Genomic DNA, 13,049 nt, shown 5'->3' with positions numbered 1-13,049 from the left:
ACCCACCTGATTCCTTGGCCAAACTCTTCACTTAGTCCCATCGGAATGTAAAATTTGGTCCTCCAGGCTGCCCCTGGCCAATGCCTTCCTCTGCGTCCCCCCCCCCGCTTCCTCTCCTTTGGGGGTGTCCTGGCTCTCACCCTCACCAACTCCAATCACCATGGGTTACCTTGTATCTATTGATGGTTCAGAACACAGGTTTTATAGTCAAACAGACTTGAGTTTTAACCCTGGCTCTACCACTTGTTCGTTGTAGTCCTCATAAAAGTAATTCAACTTCCCTGAAGTGTTGTTTCCTCAACTGTAAAACAGGAAAAAATATCTCATCTCATAGGTCTATTTTAAGAACTCTATGAGATGATAATGAAAAGAGCTTAACAGTACCTTACATACAGTAAGTGGTCTGTAAGTCATAGTCTTAACAATGTTAATGATTATTTTAATTAAAATTGATAATTGCTTTAGACTAACTAAGGCTACCTGATTCAGATTGGATCGTTCAAACGGCAATAGGGCATTGTTGCTACCAAATGCAGTAATAGCAGCAAGGGAAGGTAATAATAACTAATCTGGGTATCTTGCCTTATAATCTGATATATAATATATAATCTGATATTTCACCAAACGTATTTTAATGTTTGTTTACTCCCCCAAAGAATCTTTTAAATATCAGTATCATTCCCACTTTGCTGAAGCAAATGAAGTTAAGAGAGCCTAAGTTCATGCCTCGGCTAACATAATTGGTGATTGAAATATAAATCTTAACAAACTCCAAAATACATTCTCTTTCCACCACACTGCCCTACACATTCGCATCCATCTAGCTGCTATAGTCAATTGCTCTCAGCTCCTGAACTTCTGTGACTGGATTCTAATACATCCTAGATTGGTTGGTTGCTTTCTGTATAGAAACTTTCATGTTAATATTTCTTGAAAACGTTCAGTGGTTCTGAGAATGTTTCTGTGGTGGGGGGGGGGAGGAGGAGAACTATGGCAAACAGCCCAGTGTTCTAGCATCCTCTATGGAAGGCTGGGTTTGCCACTGCGCTTTGTATAAGCAGCTCTTGTTTGGGGCAATAATTTGTGTATTCACTGTACTTCTTAGCCTTTCTTTGTTCCCCCAGGAGGTGAGACTTTGTGATAAGCAGTCTCTAATGAGGTTTATGTGACTAGGAGCGGACATCGCTGCTAAAACTTTACCATCTACTGAGTGTCAACAGGATCCACTGTGTGGCTGTAAAGAGATGCTTGTTCAAACAGAGAAGGACAGAAAAAGAGAGAGAGAGAGGGGAAGGAAATTTTCTATCCAGGGAAAATAGGGATGGGTTAGAAACTAGGGAAGGAAATCTTTTGGAAATTCATTGCCAAAGAAACAACTTAATTTAATGCTTGGTTTAATGGCTTGGGAATGTGTATAAAGTCCATTTTTAACCGGTATCCTTGTAGATGACAGTCTAAATTGTTCTCACTCAGAAAACACCCGTGTATTTTGGACACCTTTTGTTATCTTCCTTCTTTTCCAGGGTCTACCAGGGTCAACCCAAAGTGGGAACTTAAATATGAAGGGCTGAGTTTCTTTGGGTTTTCTGTTGTGTTTTGCAGTCTTCGAATAGAGACTTGAGATGATCACTGGTCAGGGATCTTTAGAAGAGAGGCTCTAGCTTTGAGTGGGAGTTGTACTGAATTAGCATTTGAACCCTTTCCGGCTCCTAACTTTAACTGTGTAAGCATTGGTTGGCTGTTGAGTTATTCTACTGTTCCGTGCATCTGGACTAACAGTCTCCTGGTATATCTTTTGGGTTCATTCTACTTTTGTAAAGTTCAGAGTAAGAGTATGGCCTCACTGAGATACATTATTCTTTAGGGAAGATCTTGGTCTAGGTCTGGGTTTCACTACAGGCAAAAATTTGAGTGCCAGTTGTTTATTTAGTGGGTGACCATGGGAAGCACTTGTAAGGAAGTGAAGTAGTAGGACAGGAAACGGAAGGAAGCCAAGGAAGGGTACATTTCAGAGCCAGTTAGCAGGGTGGGCAACTGGAATTCATGCCTGCTGGGGTGCTCTGGGAGACAGTGTAGAACATGCCTCAGAGTTATCCCAACTGAAGGATTAGGAAGCTGGGGAATTTACCCACCAATAACATCCCCAATCTGCCACTGATTCAACGGTGATTCCTAAGGGAATCCGGTATTAAACTCTGGTATTAATACCAGATTGTACACAAGCTCCCCTGTGTACAAGTGGAGCTTGATCCTGCCATCAGGTAGAAAGTCTTCAGGAACAGAGTTGTTGATGTTCACAGCAAGCAGCCTTGGGTGTGTAGAGGCGAATGCCAAGGGAACCGGCAAGTGGTGTGGGCTAGATTATTGTCTTTGTGGTTCTCAAATTTTGCAATTTCTTTCTCCTGATTCTAGGCACTGGTCTTTTTCATGACCTTCAAGAGTGAAGAGGGGAAGGTGAAAGGTGGAAAGAGCTTTGTATTCCACGACCACGTCTGTTCCTGATGCTACAGCTCTAGTCACAGCTCCTTGATATCGGAGCATAACTTAGAAGCACATGATGAAAAGTCCATCTGCTGTGTTTGTGGATCGAGATAAATTGGATTATGCATGTGAGTTAGTGAAATGTTAATTTTTGAATATGCTGTTTTAAAAATCTGTTGCTGCAGAATCTCTGAATGGATTATTGTTTCTTTAACATATTAGAACAACCCTTTGTTGTACTGTGTGTGTGTGTGTTTCCCCAACTAGATAAGCTCTTTGAGGATCTAGTACAACGTTGAGTATATAATGTTGTATAAATATTTAACAAAAAATTTATTATTATTATGCACCTGTTATGGAGTACATTCTAGGAAAGAGGTTTCGGTTATGAGGACAGTCCTTACCAGTGAAGAAGGCAGGCTCAACGCAGTTAAGATGAATAGTAAGGAGCAGAGAGAAACTTCAGTGAATATTTCTTGCTCCTGGCAGAAAGGTTACAAGATCCTGTTGGGGATTTCAACTGAAGATGTTGGATTGAACGCATGCCTTAATGTCTAGTCCCTCCTGAAATTCCACTAAAATAACAGTAAAAGGTTTTTTAAAAAAGGCGTGAACATATAAAAACAAAGAATTCCAGAGAGGATACAATAGCAACGAAATTTTGGAAGTCGGAAGGCAGATGCCTGCATAGTTACTGATTATCTCAACAAAGATAAATCTTAAGTGAGGGAAGTGGAGACACAATTTATAGTGAAGAACCCACAAAAGTCTTAGGAATTGGGGGTACTTGTATAAGCTGGGGGAGAGGTAAGCTTACAAGAGGTGGTATTGAGTAAAAGTCTATTTAAGAAGCACTGAGACCCTTCATATCCCTTCTCTCCCATGGAGCCAGGTGACAGACTCCCCCGCCACCCTAGAAGAAGAAAGAGGGTTGGTGTTTGGAAAAGATAAATCATAGTCTCTGGACTGGAGGACACCAGCCACAGCTGAGGGTGGAGATGGTGTAATAAAAATAGGATTAAATGAATACTTAGTGAATGTTGAAACTCAAACATTCTTCTCCTTCTACTTGGCTCTCAAAACACTGGAAATCAGGTTTATATCCTCTACGCAGAAAATTAACAGAGCCTTCTCACTGGAATCTGATCAACTCACAAGAAAAGACCTAAAGATCTTAGGGTTCTGCAGAAAATGGCTTGTTCAGCTCACCCTACCATGAAGCTCACAGTCAATAACCCCACTGACTCAGAGTTTCCAATCAGCTTTTGAGCGTCCCGTTTTTAAATATGAGCATCTAGCCAAGCCAGACATATTAGGGGAAAATCTCAATTATAAAAGATTAGGAACAAAACCAATACACAGAGGAAAATAACTTGGAGGCAGAGAAAAACTGAAAAAAAACCCTACAATATATTTGGGAAAAAAGATATTGCAGCCATAAAAGAGAAGCAGGAGACTATTTAAATGAAGAATATTCAGGTACTCCCCTGGTGGCACAGTGGTTAAGAAGCCGCCTGCCAATGTAGGGGACACAGGTTCGAACCCTGGTCCGGGAAGATCCCACATGCCTCAGAGCAACTAAGCCCGTGCGCCACACCTACTGAGCCTGCGCTCTAGAGCCTGCATGCCACAACTACTGAGCCCATGTGCCACAACTACTGAAGCCCATGCGCCTAGAGGCTGCGCTCCGCAACAAGGGAAGCCACCACAATGAGACGCCCGCACACCGCAAGGAAGAACAGACCCCACTCACGACAACTAGAGAAAGCCTGCACGTAGTAACGAAGACCCAACGCAGCCAAAAATAAATTAATTAATTAATTTAAAAACAATAAAATAATAAATAAATGAAGAGTATTCAGAACAAAGAAGAGGTCTGAGAAATTAAAAACAAGATAGCAGAAATGTAAAAACTCAAAAGAAAGATAAATAAAGAACAAAATGAAAAAGAGAACCAGTTTGCAGGGCAGAAATAGAGATACAGGTGTAGAGAAAAAACGTATGGACACCAAGGGGGGAAAGCCGCAGTGGGGGGTGGTGGTGGTGGTGGTGGTGGTGGGATGAATTGGGAGATTGGGATTGACATGTATACACTGATGTGTATAAAATTGATGACTAATAAGAACCTGCTGTATAAAAAAATAAATTAAATTAAATTTAAAAAATTTTTTTAAATGAAAAAGAGAAGGAAAACAGGAAAGGACAGATAAGGTGATGACAGAGAACCATTCCAGCATCTCCAACATCTGAATAAAAAGCATTCCAGGGGACTTCCCTGGTGGCACAGTGGTTGAGAGTCCGCCTGCCGATGCAAGGGACACGGGTTCGTGCCCCAGTCTGGGAAGATCCCACATGTCGCGGAGCGGCTAGGCTTGTGAGCCATGGCCTCTGGGCCTGCGCGTCCGGAGCCTGTGCTCCGCAACGGGAGAGGCCACGACAGTGAGAGGCCCATGTACTGCCAAAAATTTCCCAGAACTCAAGTATATGTTTCCAGAGTGAAAAAGAATCATTGTGACCTTTAGAACACGTGTCTAGAAGACATCGCTGGTACCTTGTCCGGATCCCCTGTATGGGGCCAGCACATCCAACTGTTGGCCACTCTGGGCTCACAGCCCCCTTCTCTGGGGAACTGCCCTCAGCCAAAGGGCAGCTGTGTCTCCTGGGAGGTTCCACCCACCACTCCAGCTCCTGCACAGGAGAGGTCACACCAATGACTGATGGGAAATGTCTAGAGTCTTGTCCCGAAAGGGGAACCAAATCTGGTCCAATCTGTGCTCCAGAGCAGAGCAGGGTATCAGGCCAAACTAGCTTCCAGCCAAACGACATCCTTAGCTCTTTCCCCAGAACCATCCTCCTTCCCTCATTTACCTTCTCCTGAGATTAATCCCTCAATTAGTCACATGCACTCAAAACCCTGTCTCAATCTCAGTTTCTAGGAAACCCAACCTAAGGTGATAGAAGACAAAGAGGATTCTAAAAGCTTCCAGAGTAAAAAGCAGGCATTATACAAAATCTCAAAAATCAGAATGGCATCGGCTTTCTCAGCACAGGAAGCTGAAAGACAAGGGAGCAATTCCTTAAAAATTCTGAAGGAAAATGATTTCCAATATAGGATCGGATGTTGAGTACCCAAGATAATGAAGGGGAAGAGGAAATCAAAGGATTTTGGATTTTCAGACCCCAAGATCTCCAAATGTCTATCTCATTTTCATTCTTTCTCAGAGATACCTCACCAAAACAAGGAAGTAAACCCAGGAAGAGGCAGACATAAAATGCAGGAAATAGAAGACCCAACGAAAAGGAGAGGCGAAGAGAAAGTCCAGGAAAATGATGAAGGAGGATCCCAAGATGACAGCTGTGAACAGGCCTACAGGGCAGGCTCCAGGAGGGACCTCTTCAGAGCACATAAAATTAATAGACTCTCTAATGTATGTGAAGATACGGAAAGAGATACACAGTTGGGGGACTGTTAAGGAATATGGTAATGACAATGGCACAGAAAACGAAGCACATGTAAAAACAAAGCCATTATTAACTTTAGGACAACAAATGTTTGTGCCGGGAAGGTAATCATACGTGACTCAGGTATGGAGTTTACGAAGTCATCAAGTGCTACATATCAATCTAACCAAAATTATAAAAGACAGGGGACAAAAAAAGTCTCTGTGTAGCAGACTTGGGTGGCGGATGGGAAAGAAGGATAAATCCTCATCTTCCATAGTTGGAAGTCAATAGATGATGTTTAACACTGAAAAGTCAAGAATTGCAGTTGAACCATGTTAAGGATAAAGACCACAAGAAAGGCCAAAGGGGTTGAAAGCAGGGGCTTCGGAGGAGTGGTAAATGGATGGGGAGAGGCTGCTGTGTTTCCTGAAAGCTCTGTAGGTGCATTTGATTCTTTAAATGCTGTGCGGTATAACCTTGATTTTTAAAACTACATTAAAAATTAAAATGCCTCCAGGGATAGACACCAGGGGACACAAACTAGATTGTTGGATTAAATGCTGCGAGGAGGGCAGTTTTGATCAGTTGCTGGCGTGGAGCCTGGGTTGAGGAAATATTTTTCTCGAGGGACCTAAAATGCTGAGAGAAAAAGCTGACTCTGGCCCAGAGAGTGGAAGTAGAGTGATGACATGTGAGGGGCCTAAGAGCTCCCTGACCCCAGGGTCGGAGCTGGAACCTGCTGGTTGGGAGGAAATTGGGAAGAGTCCATCGTATTATTACGGGCTTCCACAGCTTGTGAACTCCTGAGTCGTCACACTAAGATTAAAGCCAAATTAGAGTCCCCACTTGCTTGTTTTCAGGACAACAGTCCTCACCCACTTCAAAGTCCCCTCAGCTCACTGGGGGAGTCTTCAAAGGCGTTTTCACACAGGCTCACAAATCTGCCAGCTACAGTCAACACACCTAGGCCACGGTGGTACTCCTTTCTGGCCCCTCACTCTCCTGCCCAGGTTGTCCAGAGGTTCATCCTGTCACTGAGTCTCACTCAGCACTAAATATGGAGGCCGTGGTCCTAAGCTCTCTCGCACCGGATTAGATGTCAGTATACTCTTGACCAGGTACCCAGGGTGAGGCTGGTTGTCATGGCAATAGCTTGGAAGGGGGCTAAAGGTAAAGCACGGATGCAAATCTCAAACCTGACTTTTGGAGGCACCTTCCTGTCTTCCCAGGAGATGGCCAAGGGAGTTATCTCAAAGGTGATAAATGTGGGAGACCCACTGGGGGAGGCTCATGTCTAGTAGTGCATCCTTCGAGAATACTCAGGGTAGGAAGAGAATTGCCTAGCCGACCAACATAACTTCTCAATTGAAATAAGACCACTGGCTAAACATCAATATATATATATAATTATATCCATTGGATTAACCAGAGCAATTACCAGAAGATTCATTTAAGTGGTGAATTCCTCTTTCTTTAGAAAATGAATCAATTTACCTAAGGGTGATGGACACACCTATCCTGAGTCTGTAAATTTGAGTAAACCAGTAACAGGCTCACAGCTACTGCTCCCAAGGGCCTGGACAGAACTTTACAGAACTGGTTCCTAGAGACCTGAGTTCCTTTCTTACCTTAGTGAAAACCGAGACTCAGAGAGGTTAAGCGACATGCCCAAGTCACACAGCGAGTAAACAGCAAGTCTACACATTCCAAGTCTGGATATCTTTTGGCTCAAATGATCTGCCCTTGAAAGTGAGGCAACCATCTTTACAAAGATGTAAAGTTGAACATATTCCCACATATTCCTAAATCTATTATCATAGTTCTTGTGGGAGTCTGACAGCCATGGATTACTCAACTCAGACCTCAGATGCTGATATAAACCAGCAGCCCCAGACTCCTCCCTGCCTTAGAATCTTCTACCGTAAGTAAGAGGGAGTGGATGGGCAGGCGCGAGCAGGAACAACAAAGAACGATGAACCCAACAGGCTGCCTGGCTTCCTGCACAGAGGGCAGATGAAGAGCTCTGGTAGGGGAGCTTAAACGTGACCTCTTTGGCCAGGGCAGCTCATCAAGACTGATGGCCAATAGATTCCACGGCCAACATTAAATTACCAAATGACACCTGAGAGGTCCAATCTCTTTTTCCCCTCAAATAACCCACCACCCCTCTGCAAGCCTCCTAGTCTCCTCCACCCACTCACATTTAGGTCTCTCCTCTGACAGCAGACCTATCTCACTTCTCATTGCCCTAATCTGACAACAGATCAAAGATGTCAAATACCTTCCATTCCTTTCTCCCCAAGTTACTTTTGTAGCCCTCCACTTAAACACCTCTCTCGTGGTCAGGCCAGCCCTGGGATTCCGTAGAGAGCGGATCTGCCTTTCGCTTTGTCCAACCACTAAACAGGTTCAGGAAAGTTTCTTGAGCATGGGATCCAAGGTCACTAGAAGAGATATCAACTATAATAGTGGGAGCCTTGGAACCACCCATGAGGCCGGTCTTGCAACCATATAAGAATTAGTCCTGAGAAAGCCTCCATACCCTTAGGCTGATTTCTTTTATAAAGAGTAAATGAAAATAATGAAACATCGTATGATTGAGGAAATGAGAGGAAACTAAGTGTTTGTGGACCTATACAGAGAGACTCCATACTCGTGGGGATTTGGGAGCCTTTAGAGGAATCACCCCCCTTATTAAAACAAAGCCCAGACCCTCTAAAGTCTAACACTGGCAGCAAAAGCCCCAAGAGGGGAAGGCGAAATGACCCACTAGTGCCGCTAAGTACAGTGTCAAGGTTAGAATTCATGTTCTGGAATCTGACATATTTAGATTCCAATCCCAGCTCAACTTCAGCATTATGTAGGGTTATGAGGGAAATTATCTAAGTCTCTTGAGCCTCAACTTCATCATTAGTAAAATCAGTTAATAACGTCTTCACGAACTAGGGCATGTGAAGTACGCACGCAGTGTCAGCTCAAGGCAAGCAGTCACTGGATGTCAGCTGGTGTTATTGGGACAGGGTCATTTTCTGCTTAGGGTCTGATCACTCTTACTGATGCCACCTCCACAGTAATTTCCCAAGAGAGTGGTAATTCTCCCTCCTTTAGTGATTTACAGTGGGTTTTTTTCCCTGTGAACATATGTGTATATGTGTGTGTGTATACACACAGAGAAATATATTTACACGGTTGCAATCTACAAAGTGGTAGAGCTAAGATTTGAACCTGTATCTGACTCCGGAGCCACTATGAAGACTCAGGGATATTACGTTCAGAAAACCCAAGTGCCAACCACACAAAAAGGAGAAAGGATCCTCCTTCCCTTCTCCCCACCTCCCTATTCACTTCCTCCCACCCTCCTTCCAAACAAAGAAGGATATTCTGATAACATGAATGGTGAGAGACCAAGGCATCTGTTAGGTCACTGTGACTAGTAAGCATGGTCGGTGCACCATCTTCCACTCACTCTCTTGCTCCTGCCTTTTCTCCTCAAGCAGTTAAGTGTACAAGTCAAGCTGGCACCTACTCTGCTCCTTCAACTTCCTTCGTCTGTGAGTCTGGACAGAGAGCAGAGGGAATGTGAGTGGCTGAAGATGCTAGCTGAGACAGTGAACTTTCCTAAAGTGCCTTTTTGATTGACTGTAATCACATTCAGGAGATCAGGTAAAGTTTATCAATTGCAGATTTGGTCTGGTTATTTCTGATACAGGCTGATGGGGCATCAGTCCAATTAGCACACAATTTTGACAAGGTCTAAAATTCCAAATCAACATTCTAGCCCTCCTAGCTGTGCTGTACATGCTGGGACTACAGAGACTATAACTACTGACACAAACGGAAATATCTCACCTAAATTATCCTTCTACCTTAACTACCCATCTGTGACGGTTAATTTTATGTGTCAACTTGACTAGGTCCCCGGATATTTGGTTAAACATCATTTCTGGGTGTGTCTGTGAGAGTTTTCCAGATGAGATTAATACTTGAATCAACAAGGACTTCCCTGGTGGTCCAGTGGGTAAGACTCCATGCTCCCAATGCAGGGGGCCCGGGTTGGATCCCTGGTTGGGAAACTGATCCCACATGCCACAACTAACAGTTCACATGCTGCAACTAAAGATCCCACGTGCAGCAACTAAGACCCAGTGCAGCCAAAATAAATAAATAATATTTTAAAAAAATATTTGAATCCACAGACTGGGTAAAGTAAATGGTCCTCCGCAATGTGGGTAGGCACCATCCAATCCTTTGAGAGGCTGAATAGTACAAAAAGGTGGAGGAAGGGAAGATTTGCTCTCTGCCTGACTCCTTGAGTTGAGGCATTGGTCTTCTCCTGCTCTGGGATTGGCTCTCAGGCCTTTGGACCCAGACTGGAACTATGGCACCATTTTTCCTGGGTCTCCAACTTGCAGACAACAAATCATAAGACTTCACAGCCTCCATAGCTGGGTAAACCAATTCCTTAAAATAAATCTCACATACGTGTGTGTGTGAACACACATATACATATCTTCTATTGGTTCTTTCTCTGGAGAACCCTGACTAATACACCATCTGATCTTTAACTCCTCTAAAAGCTACTCAAGAGCGGAAACTGTATCCTTTACTAATTCCATCTCTTTGAAGCCTGGAAGAACACACAACTCTTGCACAGACTTACTTTACTTACTGCCCTTTATGGATCTCTGTGATGGGATGATATTTACAAATCATATCATAGAGTAGTTAAATGTTAAAGATGTTATCCCATGAATCAATATCAATTCCAAGTGAATAGAAATTTAATATAAAAATCCCAGCCACCAACTAATGAAGAAAATGTAATATTTTTCAAAATTCTAAGTAATTTTCTAAGCATAGAAGACAAAAGACAAAATTCTAAGCATAGAAGTAAAAGAAGAGGGAATTCCCTGGCAGTTCAGTGGTTAGGACTCTGTGCTTTCACTGCCGAGGGCACAGGTTCAATACCTGGTAGGGGAAGTAAGATCCCACAAGCGTCACGGTGCAGCCAAAAAGAAAAAAATTCTATAAAAAAATAGAAGTAATAGAAGAAATTATAAGGGAAGGGAAGAGATTGATTGGTTTCACTACATTTCAGAATTTAGAACTAAAGATAAAAAGTAATTGTAAAGGCTAAGATAAACAGATGTTGAAAGTATGCTTGAGAAAGAGTTAAAAAATTTTCAATCCTGAGCTGATAAAAATAGATAACAAAACCCCTAAGACACTGGTAAAGAAAATTACTTGGACAAAAATTCCCAAAAGAAAATTTAAAAAACTTGTTTGCAAATATTTATAGCCACTTTATTCATAGTTGTCCAAAGAGGAAACAACCCATCTGGCTAATGGATCAACAAATTGTGATACATTCGTACAATAGAATACCAAACTGCTAGAAAAAGGAACAACCACTGATATAAGGAAGAACACGATGAAGTCTCAAAAACGTTATGCTGTGACAGAAGCCAGACACAAAAGAACCATACAGGGGCTTCCGTGGTGGCGCAGTGGTTGAGAGTCCGCCTGCCGATGCAGGCGACACGGGTTTGTGCCCCGGTCCGGGAAGATCCCACATGCCGCGGAGTGGCTGGGCCTGTGAGCCATGGCCGCTGAGCCTTCGCGTCTGGAGCCTGTGCTCCGCAACGGGAGAGGCCACAGCAGTGAGAAGCCCACATACCGCCAATAAAAAAAAAAAACAAAAAAAAAAAAACAAAGAACCACACATACTTTATGATTCCATGTATGTGACATTCTGGAAAGAGAAAAACTATAGGAACAGACAACAGATTAGAGGATGCCAAGGGCTGGAGGTCTGAGGAGAAGATTGTCTACAAAGAGAACTTTTGGGGGTGGTGAAGAAAATATTTTATATCTTGATTGAGATGAGGGGAGTACATGATTATAAAAATTTGCCAAAAACAATACATCTGAACATGATGAATTTTACATATATAACTGATAATATCCAACTCTGGTTAGGTTTCAAATAATCTAGTATTCTCTTATAGTAATGTTGGTGATGTAAATTGGAATGACTTTTTGGAAATCATTCTTGAAATATGTATCAAGAGTCATAAAATGTTTACTCTTTGACTTGGCAATACGATTTATGGGAATGTATGCCAAGAAAATTCTGCAAAATGACTTGAACAATCATGTTCATGGAATAATTTATTGAAAACTTTAAACAATTAGAGAAACTCAATTTCCAATAGTGGGGGAATGGCTCATTGAATTATTATGGAAAATTTTATGGTAGTACTATGCAATAATTAAAATGATTGTTATATAATCTATCCAGCTACATATACAAACGAAAGTATGTATATGATGTAACATTACTGAAGAGAGCCAAATACAGACTTAGGTGTGCATTCTAGAAAGGCAGAAAGTACAGTGGTTAAGAGCATAGATTCCATAGTTAAACTGGCTAGGTTCATGTCCCAGCCCTGCCACCTACCTGCTGTGACCTTGGGTAACTTACTTAACCTCTCTGATGCTCGATTTCCTCATTTGTAGAGTAGGAAAAATAATAATAGCTTCCTCAAAGATTTTTTCTAAGGGTTAAATAAGTTACTATCACATAAAACTCTTATACTAAATTACTTGGCACAGAGTAAGAACTTTATATAAGTGTTTGCTGTGCTGTTTTATCTCTGCAAATGCAAAAGTGCTGGACAAAAATAACACAACAGTATCATTCTGGTGTATGTGGTTGTGGAAGTATTACATTAGGATGGTTAAGACTGTGGGAACTTTTGACTATTTTTTCCATTTTTGCATTTTAAAAAATCATTTTGATTTTCAAAGGCTTGTGTAGATCTCACAACAGATTTACATATATATTTCATTAAATGGACACTTTTTCAGATTTTTTTTTTTGGCTTCGTGTTAATGGATTTCCAAGTGATGGTGTGACTAAAGAGCTAAAGGGATACATACACCAATGATCCATGTAAGTACCATTGAAGAGAGACTCTGAAAACTAGGAAACATCACAAAATGGTTTGAAGGTAATCATATCCATGGAAATACTAATTACAGATTATTTATTATGTTAAACAATTAGAAGAAGCCCGATTTCCAATAGCAGGAAAATGATGAATTAAGTTACAAGATAGCTA

This window comes from Monodon monoceros, unplaced genomic scaffold (assembly GCF_005190385.1).
Source record: "Monodon monoceros isolate NGI ecotype Baffin Bay Population unplaced genomic scaffold, NGI_Narwhal_1 Super_Scaffold_20, whole genome shotgun sequence".
Classification (NCBI taxonomy): domain Eukaryota; kingdom Metazoa; phylum Chordata; class Mammalia; order Artiodactyla; family Monodontidae; genus Monodon; species Monodon monoceros.
The sequence above is the reverse complement of the archived record's forward strand: the minus strand, read 5'-3'. Positions refer to the sequence as shown.